The sequence below is a fragment of the Anolis carolinensis genome, chromosome 3 (assembly GCF_035594765.1).
Source record: "Anolis carolinensis isolate JA03-04 chromosome 3, rAnoCar3.1.pri, whole genome shotgun sequence".
Lineage (NCBI taxonomy): Eukaryota > Metazoa > Chordata > Lepidosauria > Squamata > Dactyloidae > Anolis > Anolis carolinensis.
The window spans coordinates 12,816,343-12,832,282 of NC_085843.1; the positions used below are offsets into that span (position 1 = coordinate 12,816,343).

The following is a 15,940-nucleotide window of genomic DNA, read 5'->3' on the forward strand; positions in this document are numbered from 1 at the left end:
GCATAGTATGTGGGCCTATTGTATCTGCTTTGTGAAGACATGAGCTTCCAAAGGCAAACACAGATTACACTCATGAGCCAATCAAATGTAGTAAACAAGAGTGAGTCACCATGGAGGTGGAAGCTCATAAGTGTAGAATGATGTAGCAATACCCTGCATGAGTTAATCAACTGCAGTAAACAAGATGCCATTCATCAGGACGGATAAACCCACAGCTCAGTCTGCACGACTCCACATGACATCACCAGCAGTTCTGCAGTGACTTAAGCCACCTTAACAGCACTTGAATTTTATTCCATTGTTACTGCTCAAGGCACATTTATGAGACCTTGGAGGATATTCTCTGTAATCAGGTCACGAATGCCCTCCCCTACTAGTTAACCTTTAAAAAGAAAAGGGTCCCCCACCCTTTCTTCAGAAAACATGTCGAACTGGGTGGTCTTTCTCCTGCCAAACTACCTGAAGAAATAAAGGGACACTCAACGTTAATGGATCTCTGTGGGAATCATCCAACTCAGAAAAGCAGTCTTGGAGTGGCAAATTTGCAGCTCCATCTAATAAATAGAGATTGAAGGAGTCACACAGACTGTCCAAATTACAAATGTGTATATTTATCAAGCCACCATATTTTCAACAATGCCACTGCCCTTGGAAATCTATAAAGGATCATCTGAAAAATATCTCAGTTATAAAGCCAGCAGAATTACAAACACTGAAATCCATGTATTACAAAGCTTTATGCAACTTTTTTTGCTTTTAGATCAGGTTCTAGCAGCATTTCGACCAGATTTCTGGTAGGAAAAGTTTAAAAGAGAGAATGCAACTGAAAGAAACCCACATTTCTGCCTTGAAGAAGTCATTTATAGCAGTTTGTTGTCGAAGGCGTTCATGGCCGGAATTCAGAAGCCAGGAGAGAATGCTTCTGGAACATGGCCATACAGCCCGGAAAACTCACAGAACTCTATAGCCATTTTCTCCCACTTTAACTGCCACAGCTCAATCCTACAGAATAACAGAACTTGTAGTTTTGGTGAGGCATTGGAACTCTCTAGCAGAGGATCTACTTATCTTACAAAACTACAATTTCCAAGTTGCTATAGGATAAGGTCGTGGTACTTAAAGTGAAGTCAAAAGTCCTAGAATTGTTAATGTGGATACGCTACTACCGGTATATATATTTAATGTGCAATCAAAACAGTAGTTAAAGATACACAACTTTTCCTTTTTGTCTGGATGGTAATACAGTCCAGTTTGGAAGAGGGTGGATTTATGCTGTAAGTCTGTTTTCTGATTTACAGCAATACCTGCAATCTCAATAGGAGATTTTTCAAGTATGAAAAAATGATGTTGCATTTCCAAAAGAGCATAAAGAAGACAAGGGTGAAGGCATGTTCCAAGGTATCATTAAGCAAAGCTCTCCCCAAAAAGGTTCATTTAATCCTTAAAAATCAGCATTCCTTTTCAATGTTACAGTTTTTCCCATGGCAAACATCTGGGCCAATGCATTCAAAGAAAGTGTCTTGTAGAGCTTCAGCAATGTCGCTGAATTTCTTACCTCATCCCCTCCCCTATGAATGACTACATGGCCTGCAGTATCAGAGACAAAGAAATAAGGCAGAACCTCTGTCCCTATTTCAGCAAACACACAACAGGCGGGAAAGCTCAGTTGGAAGGAAAAATATCTGTTGGCAGGCAGGAGCTAGCACTCTGGAAGCTTGAGACACGTTGAAGCCAAATACATTTTGGAAAGGGGAGAATAAAAGAGAAATGTGCTCCTCTACAGAGCCTAAATATTTATTGGAATCACTCTGGTTGCTTGAGATGCATTTCTTGCTCCTGGAATGCTTGGTCTGGTCTGTTTAAAATGTCACAAATCACTTTGAAAGAGCACATCCTCACTGCCACCAATGTTTCCAGATACATGGAGAAAATACCAAATGAAAAGCTATTTGATGCAGGTACAGAAGTACTAATAGAGGCCAAAATGCCCTAAAGGCACCAGTTCCTGTCTCATCTTGGAGGCTAAGCTGGATTGTCCTTTGTTAACCCATGGATGTCAGACCACCTACAAATACCAGGTGCTTCAGAAGAAGAACAAACAAAACCACATTTTTACTTATGAAAACCCTATGAAATTTATAGGGTCGATGTAAATCAATAAGCAGCTTGAAGGCACATATTACTGTGCTCTGAATACTGATAGCAAGGCTGGTTCGGAGTAGCAGAGAAACAGAATTGTATTATTCTAAAATGAACACAAAGGAAGGAGGCAAAGAAAGAAGGAATTATCTCTATCTGGTGCGCTCCAGAGTGAAGAGTCAAACCCAGCTAGAGAATGCAATCAACCCTACACATTTGTGGGTTTGGCATTCGCAGATTTGATTATTCGTACATTTGCTACACCCCCTCCTGAGGTGTCTGCACATATATTCATGTGGCGGCCTTGGACTTCAGTGGTTGGAGCACAACTACTCACTCTCTCTCGCCAAGCACCACCTGAAAACAGCTGCTGCATTGCTTCATGAGGTGCTGGGTGGGCCACTGCTGCCCCTCTGCTCTACCCAAGTTTTCCAGAGAGGCAGAGCGGCAGCAATCTTCCTGGCAAGTTACTTATTGAACCTCACTGTCACAAGTTCAGGATGCAATTTGCCAGTGAGATAGCTCTGCTTTACCCTGCAACGTTGAGGGAGAGGAAACAGCCGTGGTCCAGTTTTGAAAGACTATATGGTATAAGGGGCGGTCAGCTCTCCTCATTCAATCTTAGGAGACGTTCAAACCCGTTTCAGGTCCATGAATTCAGGAACTACGAAGTAAGTGTCACCCCATAATCACTCTGTTCCCACCCTTGTTGTAAAGGTTCAAATATCACCTGGTTGGTCCTTTCAATGTATCAAGTTATATGAGGAAAACACACTAGCCAAGAGAGGCCCAGCAGTTCGCTTGGCTTGAGCCTTGTGAAAATGGCAAGATTCTGCTGCTGTTCTCTTCTCTGTGCAAATTGAGTTCAATGCACTTTGTAGCAATTTGAAGTAAACTGTGGATAAAGGAGAAAAGTGGGAGAAGGAGAAATTAGAATATTTTAAAATCTATTGAAAAAGTGGGACTGTTAATTGGGACTGTTCCTACCAAATTGGGATAGTTGCAAGGATCGCTGTGTGTTGACTAGAATTTAGGCTCCAGAGTGTTGGAATATTATGTATCAATTTCTCCTGTGTGCACCTGGATATAGCTGCTGTCAAAAATTCAACATCTGGCTACATCAGTTATTAATGGACCATAACAAAGAGTGTGTTTCTTCATTCCTTTTCTGCAACATCCATCCTCATTGTTTAGGATACAGCCCAGTCAAAAGATACGTGCTGTAATGTTTCTCTCAAGATGTGAACAGACTTTCTCTGGGATATTGTTTAGACAATAAGCATAGTGTCTTTTTTTTTTTTGCACCCTAAGCATTTACAGAGAATAAATCCATGCTGCATCCCTGCCAGACTGCACAGCAGTATAGAAGATCTGCCCAGGAACAGCAACGCAAAGAGGAGGAGTTGAGAGCAGCCAGTCTGTCGGTCAGCCAGAACACGCACGGTGGAGAAAAGCCAGTGCCAAGAGTGTGTTTCCGTTGTGTACTCAGAGGCTGTTGGCTCCTTTGAAGAGAAAGGAAAAGGCAGAACTTTGCAAGCATAATACAGCTGAAATGCTAATTGGAATGCCGTAACTGTGTGTGTGTGTTTCCAGTGGATAAATAGAACAAATGGTGATGCGGATCTTTTCAATGTCATGCGTGGAACAGTACTTTTCCTAGCTACAAATCTAAAGAACTTTTAACTGAGTTAAGATTTAAAAGAGACATGTACAAAAAATGAATTCCAAAGAGAAATTCATGCCAATAACCAGCACATGCAGGGAGAAAGTCAGAAAAGCTAAAGCACAGAACAAGCTCAGGATTGCTAGAGAGGTTATAAACAATAAAACAAAGAACAAAATGCTAACAGGGGGCAGAAAAAGACATGTCAATTCAACATCTTGTTGGCATCTATTTTCCTCCAAAAGAAACACAGTGTTCGTCTTTGGGGAGTGAATGATGAAATAGGGGAAATGCAGCACAGAATAGACAAAGAGGCAGTATAGTAATATCTGACTACTCTAAGGCCCATATAATCCAGATTACCAAAGGAAATAATCCACATAATCTGTTTCATGGCTGGAATCACTGGGTTGCTGTGAGTTTTCCGGGCTGTATGGCCATGTTCCATAAACATTCTCTCCTGACATTTCACCCACAACCTTTGAGGATGCCTGTCACAGATGTGGGTGAAACGTCAGGAGAGAATACGTCTGGAACATGGCCATACAGCCCAGAAAACTCACGACAACCCAAAGCCACATTTCCACTTTGAACTGAATTATATGAGTCTATACTGTCATTTAATCCAGTTTAAAGCAGGTAATCTGGATTTTATACGGCAATGTAGAAGGGACATAAGTCTCCAAGACCAGGTGAATTACACCCAAGTATTAAAAGCACTGGCAAACGTAATTTCAGAACCACTGACAATCGTTCAAGATTTATGAAGAACAGCTGATTGAAGGAAGGGAAAGTTATCCCCATTTGCAAAAGGGAAAAGGGGGGGAAAGGACCCAAACAATTACTGCTCAGTCAGACTGACATCAATACCAGGAAAGATTTTGGCACAGATAATTAAACAGACAATCTGGAGAAGAGAATTTGATTCCTGCTCGGCAACTGAACCAACTGGGTGACTTTGAGTGAGTCATACAATCTAAGTCCCAGAAAAACCCATATAGGTTCACCTTACAATCACCCCAGTGGGAAATGACTGGAAGGTACAGAACAACAAAAGATGATTAAAACACATACAATGCAAACAGCCTTATAACATGTACTATGTAGGGGTGAGAAGGGCACAATGCCTCTTCTCACATGATGCCTTGAGGAACTACATCAAAAAATGTGCTTTTTCTTTTATAACAGTTATCTTTCCCCTCCTAGGAAAACATATGCAGAAGTATTTCATCAATGCTCCCAGTTAATCAACGGAGACTTCTCTAGATTGGATGACAGCAGTAAAAATTGCCAAGAGAAGCACAGTGAACACTGCAATTCTGTACAAATTGCCTAGAAGGGTTGAATACAAGTTCATATTGAAGCATCAATATCTGCGACTACAGGCTGTCTCATTTTCTGGTTTTCTCTGCGCCAGCTGTATTTTGCAAGAGTTCTCACTGCATAGTTGGCCTTAAAAAATAAAAATCTTTCCAGATACCTCTCCCTGAGTAGCTCCTGCCAAGCTACAAGCGCTTCAGAGAAGCCAATTTCCTGAAGCAGCCCAGAACTGGGTGCAGGGAAAGGGCATTCTTTTGAATCCCAAGATGGGATGGGAGTGAAATATCCTTGGCCTTCTCCAAACACAATAAAACGTCAGAAAATATTATTTTATCAGAAGAAAAAGAGCAAGACAAAATTAATACTGTGACAAACAGATCTTTCATGACCCAAGCAACCAGGAAAATGAACAATGCTAACTACTGGGCTTTTCAGCATCACCAAATCAGACCTAGTTATACCATAGAATCATAGGAAGATAGAGCTGGGAGAGACCATAAGGGCCACCCAGTCTAACCCCCCTGCCATGTAGGAACACATAATCAAAGCCTCTACATAAAAATTTCCAGGGAAGGAGAGTCCATCACACTCCAAGGCAGCATATTCCACTGCCAAACAAATCTTACTGTCAGAAAATCTTCCTAACGTTTAGGTGGGATCTTCCTGCAATTTGAATCCATTGCTCCATTGTGTCCTAGTCTCTAGAGCAGCAGAAACCAAGCTTGCCTCCACCTCAATGGGATGTCCTTTCAAATATTTAAACACGGTCATCATGTCACCACTCAGCCTTCTTTGTTTCAAGCTATACATACTCAGTTCCCTAAACTCTTCCTCATACAAGCCGTATGAAGAACAGCTTAGGGAGCTGGGTATGTTTAGCTTGGAAAAAAGAAGGCTGAGAGGTGACATGATGACCATGTTTAAATATTTGAAAGGTTTATTTCAAATGTTTATAAATATTTGAAAGGCTTCCAAAACTTTGATCATTTTGGTTGCCCTTCTTTGGACACATTCTAGCTTGTCAATATCCTTTTTGAATTGTGGTGCCCAGCTTTCTAATCTGTAAATGCCATTTTGGATTCTGATCATGTATTAGCTATCCCTCCCAATTTGGAGTTACTGCCTTCTATTCCATTGTCCAAGCCATTGAAAAGGTTGCTGAATAGCACAGGACCCAAGACAGATCCCTGTGGTGGCCCCACTGGTTACTTCTAGCCAGGATGAAGAAAGAGGAGCTCATGGGAAGCATGCTTTGGGTTCGACCAGTCAGGTCATTCCCAATCCACCTAACAGTAGTATGTTACAACTAGATGTGCTGGGCTAGAATTCACATGACAGAAATGGGAAAGTCAAAATTCTAAGTATACATTTTATGACTAGGAACATGGTTTTAAACAAATCTTATGTAAATTTTAAGAACCTAGCAGAGAGGAAATGTTTATTTTCTGGAAGCATTTCTAAATTAATTTCTCTTAGTATTTTCTTTAAAATCTGCCAACAACAAAAAATAACTAGCACAGCAAAAGAAGGCCTGGCTGAGAAGTTCTACTTGATATAGTAGCTTTCCACTTTGAAAAACTAGAAGTATGTTTTAACCACATTATCTCTAGATTTGGGGGGGGGGGGGGTGAACTGCAAATCTCATAGCTGTTCACTATTGGCTAAGCTAGCAAGGGTGGATGGGAATTGTAAGCTTTAAAAAATCTGGAAAACCATTGCTGGCCACCCCTGCTCTGCTTTGACAAAAATAATCCTTACTCTGTTAAATGCCAAAACCCTGTGCAGAGGCTTAACATCCAAGTATAGGAATGTATATGTGAGTGTGTGTGTATGTGTTAGAGAGAGCAGGAGGGAGCAATGAGGAGGGAGAGGATCATGGAAAGAAATGTCGATTCCTTTTAAGATAGAAAAAAGGAGATGCCCCACCTTCAAAACCCAAAGCATTGCAAACTTATGGGTTAATGCTGCATTATTCAGAGAGCAATCAGATGAGAACCAAGTTTCCAGATGTCTCTCAAATTATTGTGTTCACTGCCTACAGAAGCAGGAGAATCAGTCCCTTTCATTAGGATGCCTGTCGTGGCTTATTTTATGCCGCAGCCCAGCACTAAGCCAGCAAACCTCCTCAAGCAAGAAAACCCTCCTGGGGGATTTCTTTCCCCCTCTGCAGAGTTCTTTCTGTTAAACACACAAGTGCTAATGCAACTATGTTCTATTGCGCAGGGAACATTCAGCATTTCATGGCTCACACCTGCGAAGAGGAAATCAAGACTGGCATCAATGCACTATCAACATCTCTTTCCAAGCTGTTACAGACAATAACTTTTAAGAGACTTGGAAGCAGTTATTAAAAAGCAATTACTGCCTGTGCTATTTCAGTCAGTCTTTCTACTCAAAAAGAGTTCTGTAGATCTAAGAACAGGAAAGGGGAATGGGATCTTGCTTTTTCAAACCAGAACAAAGTTTCAAAGTCACCTTAGCAGGACCACAACTCCCACAATTTTGCCAACATCCATGCTGACTTGGAAATTTCAGATATTATCACCTTCCTCATAAATAACTTTCCCCATTTAAACCAGTATGCTGTTTTCAACCCATCTTGATGTTTGTGGCCATTGACAAGCAAGGTAGGAATGTAACAATTTTCCTCCATTTTTCCAAGGCAAAAGCAGAAAGTGCAAGAAATTGTTGGAAAGCTACTCATCAGAGCTCTAGCCAGTCAATCTATCTTTGACATTTAATATGATATTAACATATTGGTAAGCAGAGCCAAAACAAACAAAATGAATTTCAACAAGGATACGTGCAAGGGAAAATGAAATATAGGATATATGGCACATACTTTGGTAACAATACATGGAAATTAAAAAATTCAGGGTCTTAGTAGACTGCAAGCTAAACACGACTTAATTGTGTGATGCAGCAACCAAAAAAGCCAATATAATTCTTGGCTGCATTAACAGAAATACCGTCTCAAGACAGAGGAGAGCAGTAGTGCCGTTCCAACATGCTTTGGTCAGACCTTCACCTGGACTAGTGTCTCCAGTTTTGGATCTCACAGTTCAAGAAAGATATATATGAGTTCAAACATGTCTGTAGGACAACCACTAACATGGTTAATGTTTGAAAACCAAGCCCTATGAGGAATAGCTTAGGAAGCTATATATATTTTGCTTGGAGAAGAAAAGCACGTAATGTAGAAGGTAGAGCAAGCTTATTTTCTGCTGGTCCAGAAACTAGGACACAGACCAATGGATTCAAATTGCAAGAAAGGAGATTATGTGTAAACATTGGGAGAAACGTCCTTATAGTACCAGCTTTTCAACAACATTGGAGGTTGGTGGATTCTTTTTTTGGAGTCTTTGAACAGAGGTTGGATGGCTATCTTTTGAGAGTGCTTTATTTGTGTATTCCAGCATGGCAGAAAGGAGTTGGACTGGTCCTTGAATTCCCTTCCAACTTTATGAATCTACGATTGCACAATACTCCTCTCTGCAATTGACAAGAATCAAGGGATAGCAAGTACACTTACTCCTAATTTAGCTATTCTGCAGAATCCTTATTAATAATCCTCTCCCTGAGAAATGTGTATTTTCCTTCTAAATACAGAGGAATTTCCCCCAAATCTGCTTGCGTCCTTCTCCTTGTGTATAAAATCATGGAGATTAACTCTCTGAGGAACTGCGGCAAAGGAACTGAGTTCACTGTTAGAGCTGTGTATAACACAGATGGAGTATTTCAACCCTACAGCAGAATTTGGCATGCCCGTCCTCCTCATCCAGCTAGAAAAGCATTGTTCCTCCACTTCATCCCAAGGAAGACAGAACAGAACAGCTCCAACAGAGCAACAGCCTTAAAAAGTGCTTGTGAAAGCAACGCCAGCTCCAGACTGACTCAGACCCTTGACAAGGTAAGAAAGGCAAACAATGGATAAAGCTTACTCAAACACCCACATACACATGCAGGGCTGTTGTTGTTGTTGTTTTTCTTATTATCTTTATTATCCCACTTTTTTCTCTTAATCAAGACCCAAAGTGGCAAATAATAAGGAATAAATTCCTATCCTCTGATTTATGAGGGACTGTTTCCACCCACAGCAATTTAATTTAACCAACATTGAGGGAATGGACCCCTTGAACATGTACCTTTACTGTCTCCAATGACCTGGGCCTAGAACACAGCATGACTAACCATTTTCCTACTTCCTACCGTATGTAAGGTCTTATGGGAAGGCTTCATGCACCACCATAATATGACATTAAAAGTACAGGGGGGGTTTTGTGTCAAGAGTGACGTGAGAAACTGCAAGTGATTATATGGAACAGAGCCTTCACAGATAAGATCTGAAACAACCTCTACCCCTTCATTCCAATAGATGACAAGACGATACAGTATAATATTTATATCTGTGGGACCAATATCTGCAGTTTCATTTATCCATGTCCGACAAAATGTGTCAACTCCTGGTATTTTCTATGTCCTCCAGTTTGACTCTGGTATTAGTAGTCCTTCATTTCAATAAGATTCACTATTGTCTGCAATTTTATGTATCTATATGCTGTTTTAAAAGGTGCTTTTAGGATGTTTTTAAGATGTTTTTTTTTAAAAAAGATGTTTTTAAAATGTTTTTTAAATTGTTGATTTTAGCCGGTTCTTGTAAGCCGCTCCGAGCCCTAGGGGAGTGGCGGCATATAAGTTTGAAAAATAAATAAATAAAATAAATAAATATGTGAAGTCTAGGAATATATTTCCCATGGATAACAAGGGCCATGTTGTACTTTTCTAATTCTTTTTAAAAGACTTTTAATAATGGTTCTGTTTTGGTTCTGTCTTAACTTCCTATGCATTTCTGTTGGTGTAGGTTTATAAAGGTGATAGTGGTCATGTGGGCAACTTGGAAGACATTGAACAGACTGTGCTCTGGTACCACAATATGCAGAGCCAATCTTAAGAAATGGAGCGACAAAGTGGAGTCTGCAACATATGAGTGTGGAGAAGATCAAACGACAGACCACTTACTACAATGCAGAGTAGCATTGTAGTAAGTACTCTGCTGTTGAATACATATGCCCAGTGTGGAATACATCTCACTACATTAAAACAGTGGATGTGGCTTTTAATGAGATATGCTGCATTATCATAGGATGTCTACGCCCCACACCTCTGGAGAAATTATACGGTTTAGCCGGCATTGCACCACTGATATCCGCCGGGAAGTAGCAGCCAGCAATGAAAGGACCAAAGCATTGACACCTATGGCCCATCCCCTGTTCAGATATCAGCCAGCACACAAACACCTTAAATCAAGAAATAGTTTTCTAAGATCTACAGAGATACTTGCAGGAACACCTTAGCAAGTGAGAGTCCAAAAGTGGCAGGCTAAAACCCAGAACCTCAATCAGTGGCTGAGTGACGCCAGATGAGAGACTTCCTCCTGGGCACACAGAAGACTGGGCGACTTGGAAGGCACTGAACAGATTGTGCTCTGGCACCACAAGATGCAGAGCCAACCTTAAGAAATGGGGCTACAAAGTGGAGTCCACAACATGCAAGGATGGAGAAGAGAAAACTACAGACTACAATGCAGTCTGAGCCCTGCCACATGCACAATGGGGGACCTTCTTACAGTAACACCAGAGACCAGCTTCAGGTTTTTAAAAAAGCAATTATGTTATTCATGGTTTTTCAGTTTCATAGGGACCATGTGCTTCTAATCCTAGCAAATGTGAAAGGCTTACTTTAATTATTACACATTAAAAAGATATCAGTGTTTCTTCCCCCTTACCCTTGTACTTTTATAGTTAAAGTGTTATTCAGTATTCTAGCTTTGTTATTCTGTATTCTAGCTTTCTACTCTGACACATACCTTTTGGCTGCTCCAAGCCAATCTGATCAGGGATTCTCAAGGCTCCAGCAATGAAACCTTTCTTCCCTGAACTGTTCCTATGCCTGGCGTCTCTTCTCTCTCCTTGATCCATTTGACTTTACATTGGACTGCTTGAAATTCAATAGCTACAGTCTGTCCTGAAAGGAGGGGGAACCACAAATGCGCAGGAACATATAATCAACAGTCATGTGCTTTTCTGGTGTGCAGAAACCCTGAGGGTGAAGAGATTGGACTGAAATGAGGTTTAAAGTGGTAATGGGACAATACTGCTGAATAATCAGAATGAGCCTACAAGAAGCCAGAGCTGTATAAACACGTGCATGGAAAATCAAATACAATATCCCAGGCCATGAGATCCTATCACTCTACTGGATAACAAGACATGCCTGTCACTCTGTACCTCAACTACAAGGGGATATTTTCTATTTCCCTTTATAATGTGTTAGCTGTCTTTTGAGAAATTGTTCACAGAGATGTTTAGCAGGGAGGTAGAACTGCCTGGGCATGTCCTTCATTACTGCTGACAAGAAAAAAAAATCCTTTTAATTTGTATCAGAAGTTATTTAGAAATAAGTATTCTGACGGAAGCAACTAAGGGTACAGCTATATTGTAGAATATATGAAAGTTTGACACCACTTTTAACTATCATAGCTTAACACTATAGGATCCTGGGATTTGTAATTTGGTGAGGCCCCGGGACTCTTTGATAGAAAATGCTAAAGGGCTTGTAAAACTACAAATCTCGGGATACCATAGCACTGAGCCATGGCAACTAAAGTGTTGCACCTTTTATTCTTACCAAAGGAGCCTGAGAAGGGCAAAATCTCACTTTCAAAACCATAGAGCTCAGGAAGGCTCAATACACAGAGTTTCCACTTACCTCCATAGATATGGAAGGCCAAATTTGAAGGGCTATATACATTGCATAGGGCTTTTGGAGTGGAGTGGAATGATGGAATGACTGTTATGGAGAACAGCTTCACTCCTTTGCACTGCTGGACACTAGGGTTGTGCACGGATTTCATTTCCCCCATTTCATCCATTTCCTTCAGTACTTCAGGAGCACATAATAGTAAGGGCCCTCCGAGTACAAAAACCCGTTAGACACTAAAGCAATCAGGAACCGGTCTTAGCTCCTCCTCCCCTATTTGTCATCACACTTGAATCTTTTTCATTTTCCTTTATTTTCCAGATTCTTTTTATTTAGTGGAACTAACTGGGAGTTGGGGACCTGAGGGATGGTTGGTGGGGTGCACCCGTCTGCGTTTGGGGGCTTGGAGATGGAGAGCCACCCTTTTACCTTCTTTTTCCCCTTCCCTTCCTCTCCTCCAAAAACATTTCTAAAAGATAATTATTATAAATAATAAGAGTAATCCCAACAAACAAAAAGAGAAGCCTATCTCTCCTCTAGAGTAGAAGTAGAAACAGCTTGAAGGAAGCAAAACCAGCAAGCAGAAAAGAGATTTCAGGCACTGAAAACAGGGGATGTTTAAGATAGTCCAAGAAAGATATCTCTGCTGAGCTACAGGTCATAGCTCTTCCTTCCCTGTGCCTCCTTAAAATGCCTCTTGGAAAGCTGCTTGGCGTGCTGTTGCTGTTGAGAGAAAGCACAAGCACCTCTCTTCTAGAGTAGAAAAACAGCTTTAAACAAGAAGCCTCCTTAAAGCACGCATTTAACTGCAGCCGAGCGCCTTTCCTCTAGAGTAGATACAGGTAAGAAGCCTTCTTAAAGTACGCTCCTGCCTGCAGTCGAGTGCCTCTCCTCTAGAGTAGAAAAACAGCTTTAAACAAGAAGCCTCCTTAAAGGGCACGCCTGCCTGCAGCCAAGCGCTTCTCCTCTAGAGTAGAAAAACAGGTTTAAACAAGAAGCCTCCTTAAAGGGCACGCCTGCCTGCAGCCAAGCGCTTCTCCTTTAGAGTAGAAACAAACAGTTTAAATGCCTAAAATGATGGGAAGGGGAACATGAGAAGCCCCCCACCCCAAATAATGAGCCAATAGAAAATGGATCCTTTGGCACCATCCAAGAGAAAACAGATATCTATCATCCCATATTCGGGAGGCTCCTAAAAAAAGGTTCAGGGGCCCCATCAAAACCCGGGACATGAAACGGCTTGTGGTTTACACAGATTGCACAACTCTACTGGACATCTATCAAGCTCTAGTTCCATTGCATGGTGCACCACGATTGATTGCTGGGGCTGATTTTATGTAGTAGTCATTCTCCCATTCCATACCTTCCCTGCTCTACAGTGAGCCTGATTTCTGGAGTTTTCTATCTGCACTTTAAACAACAACTATTCTTTGCTGCTTCCTAACCTTGACTGCTGCTCAAGGGGGCCGGAGTCCAGCCCACTGATAAATTCCACAAACCTGAACCATGTGATGCTTTCTGCAGCAGCTAAAATTGCAATTCCTGAAAGCAGAGAATCAAAAGCCTCGGCAGGAGAAGTCTGCCACCGTCAATACTGCACAGTCCTGGAAACTTTAGGCATTTTCCAGCTGGCTGCCTGATGGATAAAAACTGAGAGCTGTCAACTTTCACTGGCAGGAAATCTCCACTCCAGGGGGAGGGGAGAAGAGTCACACAGAACTACAAGCAGGACACATCTGGAATCTTAATGCTTTTACTCCATTTCCTTCCTTTGTTTCACCAAATCCTACTCAGCCAGCCCTCTCCCAATCACGAAAACCTCCTTACAGTCTCGCAGAGGTTGAAAAAGCTACTTTGTTTGGACTATAATTCCCAGTATCACCCAGCCAGCATCATAACCATTTCCCATGAACATGCTTGATTTTGTCTGATTGAAGAAGCTAAATAGTAATACTTCTATTTCTACTAGCTCTTCCTCTATTCACTTATATCCTACCTTCTTTCTAATCTGAGATATAAAATGGTTTATCAAAATTAAAACTAATATACACCCCAACCATACAAAATTTAAAAATAGAATTTCATTTAATATCTAGATGAAATTTTGGGTTTCACCAACAAGGGTATAGTGTCCAGATCAAGAAAAGAAGTTGTTGTTATATACCTTCAAGTTACTTCTGACTTATGGCAAACCTAGGTGACCCTAGCATGGGTTTTTCTAGGGCTGAGAGTGTGTGACTTTCCCAAGGTCACCCAATGGGTTTCCATGGCTGAGCAAGGAATCAAATCTTAGCTTCCAGAACCGTAGACTCACACTCAAACTTCATCAATGGAGAAGCAGGAATGTTATTCTACTCTGCTTTAGTTAGATCTCACAATGAATCTGTGTCCTATTCTGGCCCCCACATTTCCAGAAGGATATTGACAAGCTTGGAAATGTCTAGAGAAGGATGACCAAGATAATCAAATGTCTGGATAATCAAGCCTCATAAGAAATTATTTAAGCAATCAATCAATCAATCAATTGAACAACCAGGCGACTGGAAGGCTCTCCGTCAATCTAACTCTTGATACGAGTGGGAAAGAACTTATATTTAGTTTTTACATTGACAGTGATAAACTATTATTTTACAGGAGGAGAAAGAACGGAAGCCACCAAATACCTTTTTCCCAACTTTACCCTTCTTTTTTCTTCTTTTTCTTCTTTTTTTTTTCCTTTCTTCTTCCTACTTTTCTATACTTATATTGTTCCCCCACTTTTATGTATATAAATCATTTTTCCCTCTTCTTTAATAAAATTTTATTTTTAAAAAATCAATTGATACAAATAACTAGGAAAAGATATTTTGTCTAATTTTGAGAAAGAACTTTTATTACTGTAGCATGCTCTCCATTTTTGGAGGTCTTTAAACATAGGTTGAATCTTATCTTTCAGAAGTGCTTTAGTTTCATTTACTGCATGACAGGGCTTTGGAATAAATGGCCTGTGCAGCCCTTTCCAACTCTATGATGCTGTGATTCTGTGACATTAGAAAATTTGCCCTTTAATCCATAGGACAATACCAACAAACCACATCCCTCTTTTAAAAAAAAAACTCCCTGGAAGAGCCGTGCTACAAATCCAAGAAAGTGCTACAAACAGACCCTGAAAAAGAATGAAACAAGTGAATGTCGTGGCCGCCTACAACAGTGGTTCTCAACCTATGAATCCCCAGGTGTTTTGGCCTATAACTCCCAGAAATCCCTGTCAGTTTACCAGTTGTTAGGATTTCTGGGAGTTGAAGGCCAAAAATCTGGAGACTCACAGGTTTAGAACCACTGGCCTACAAAACCTGACAAAATTTGCATTACAAAACCATGCCTCTTTATAATCTACAATGGTCCCAAGATTATGCTCCCATGTTTGAGATTGTAAAACAGCAACAAATTCCTCATGTCTAAAATTCAAAGCCTGCTTTGGTTACAAATTCTGCTTATCCTTGATCTTTCTCATTGACCTGAACGAGTTTTCTTTTCCATTTCAGAGGCACATCTTGTCACTCCTTTTTAAAATTCCATTATTGTTTGTGCATATTTTTAAATGCTGAACATTCACAAGAGCACCATAGTAGCCATGCAGAAAGCAAATAGTTTCTGTGCAACATGAAGGGAGCAGATCAGGGAAGAAATGGGGGAAACACCTTGACATATATTAGTAGACTGTGAAAGTCTCAGAACCATGTGAAGGGTTGTCTAACTTCCTTTCCTTTACAGACTAATACAACCACCAGAACAAATTAGCAAACTTATCTTGTGGATTATTTATTTATTGATGACATTTCTACCCTGCCTTTCTCAACCCTGGAGGGGACTCAAGGAGGCTTTACACATAGGCAACTATTCAATGCCTTAAAAACAATGTACAATTAAAACAAACATTTAAAATAGATTTATAAAATCCATTAAAACATGTTAAAACATTTAAAACAATACCTTCACCATTAATCACGTAATCCACAAGCACGTATTATGGATAACAACAGTGCCAGAACAAAGAGCCGTTAAGAGAAATAAATTGCA

The 15,940-nt window shown here is 40.6% G+C and overlaps 1 protein-coding gene across 2 annotated transcripts in view; it reads right to left on the bottom strand.

The window, feature by feature from the left end:
- rab30 (RAB30, member RAS oncogene family) overlaps window positions 1-15,940 on the bottom strand; it is an 82,560-nt gene that overhangs the window by 41,509 nt on the left and 25,111 nt on the right. Inside the window, exon 1 of one of the 2 annotated variants that reach the window (XM_003219349.4) lies at window positions 10,989-11,176. The exons of the other annotated variant lie outside the window; for it this stretch is intronic. The gene's annotated coding sequence lies outside the window, so the exon portion shown is untranslated. Of the gene's footprint in view, window positions 1-10,988; window positions 11,177-15,940 lie in introns of those variants that run through there. 2 annotated transcript variants of the gene reach the window in all.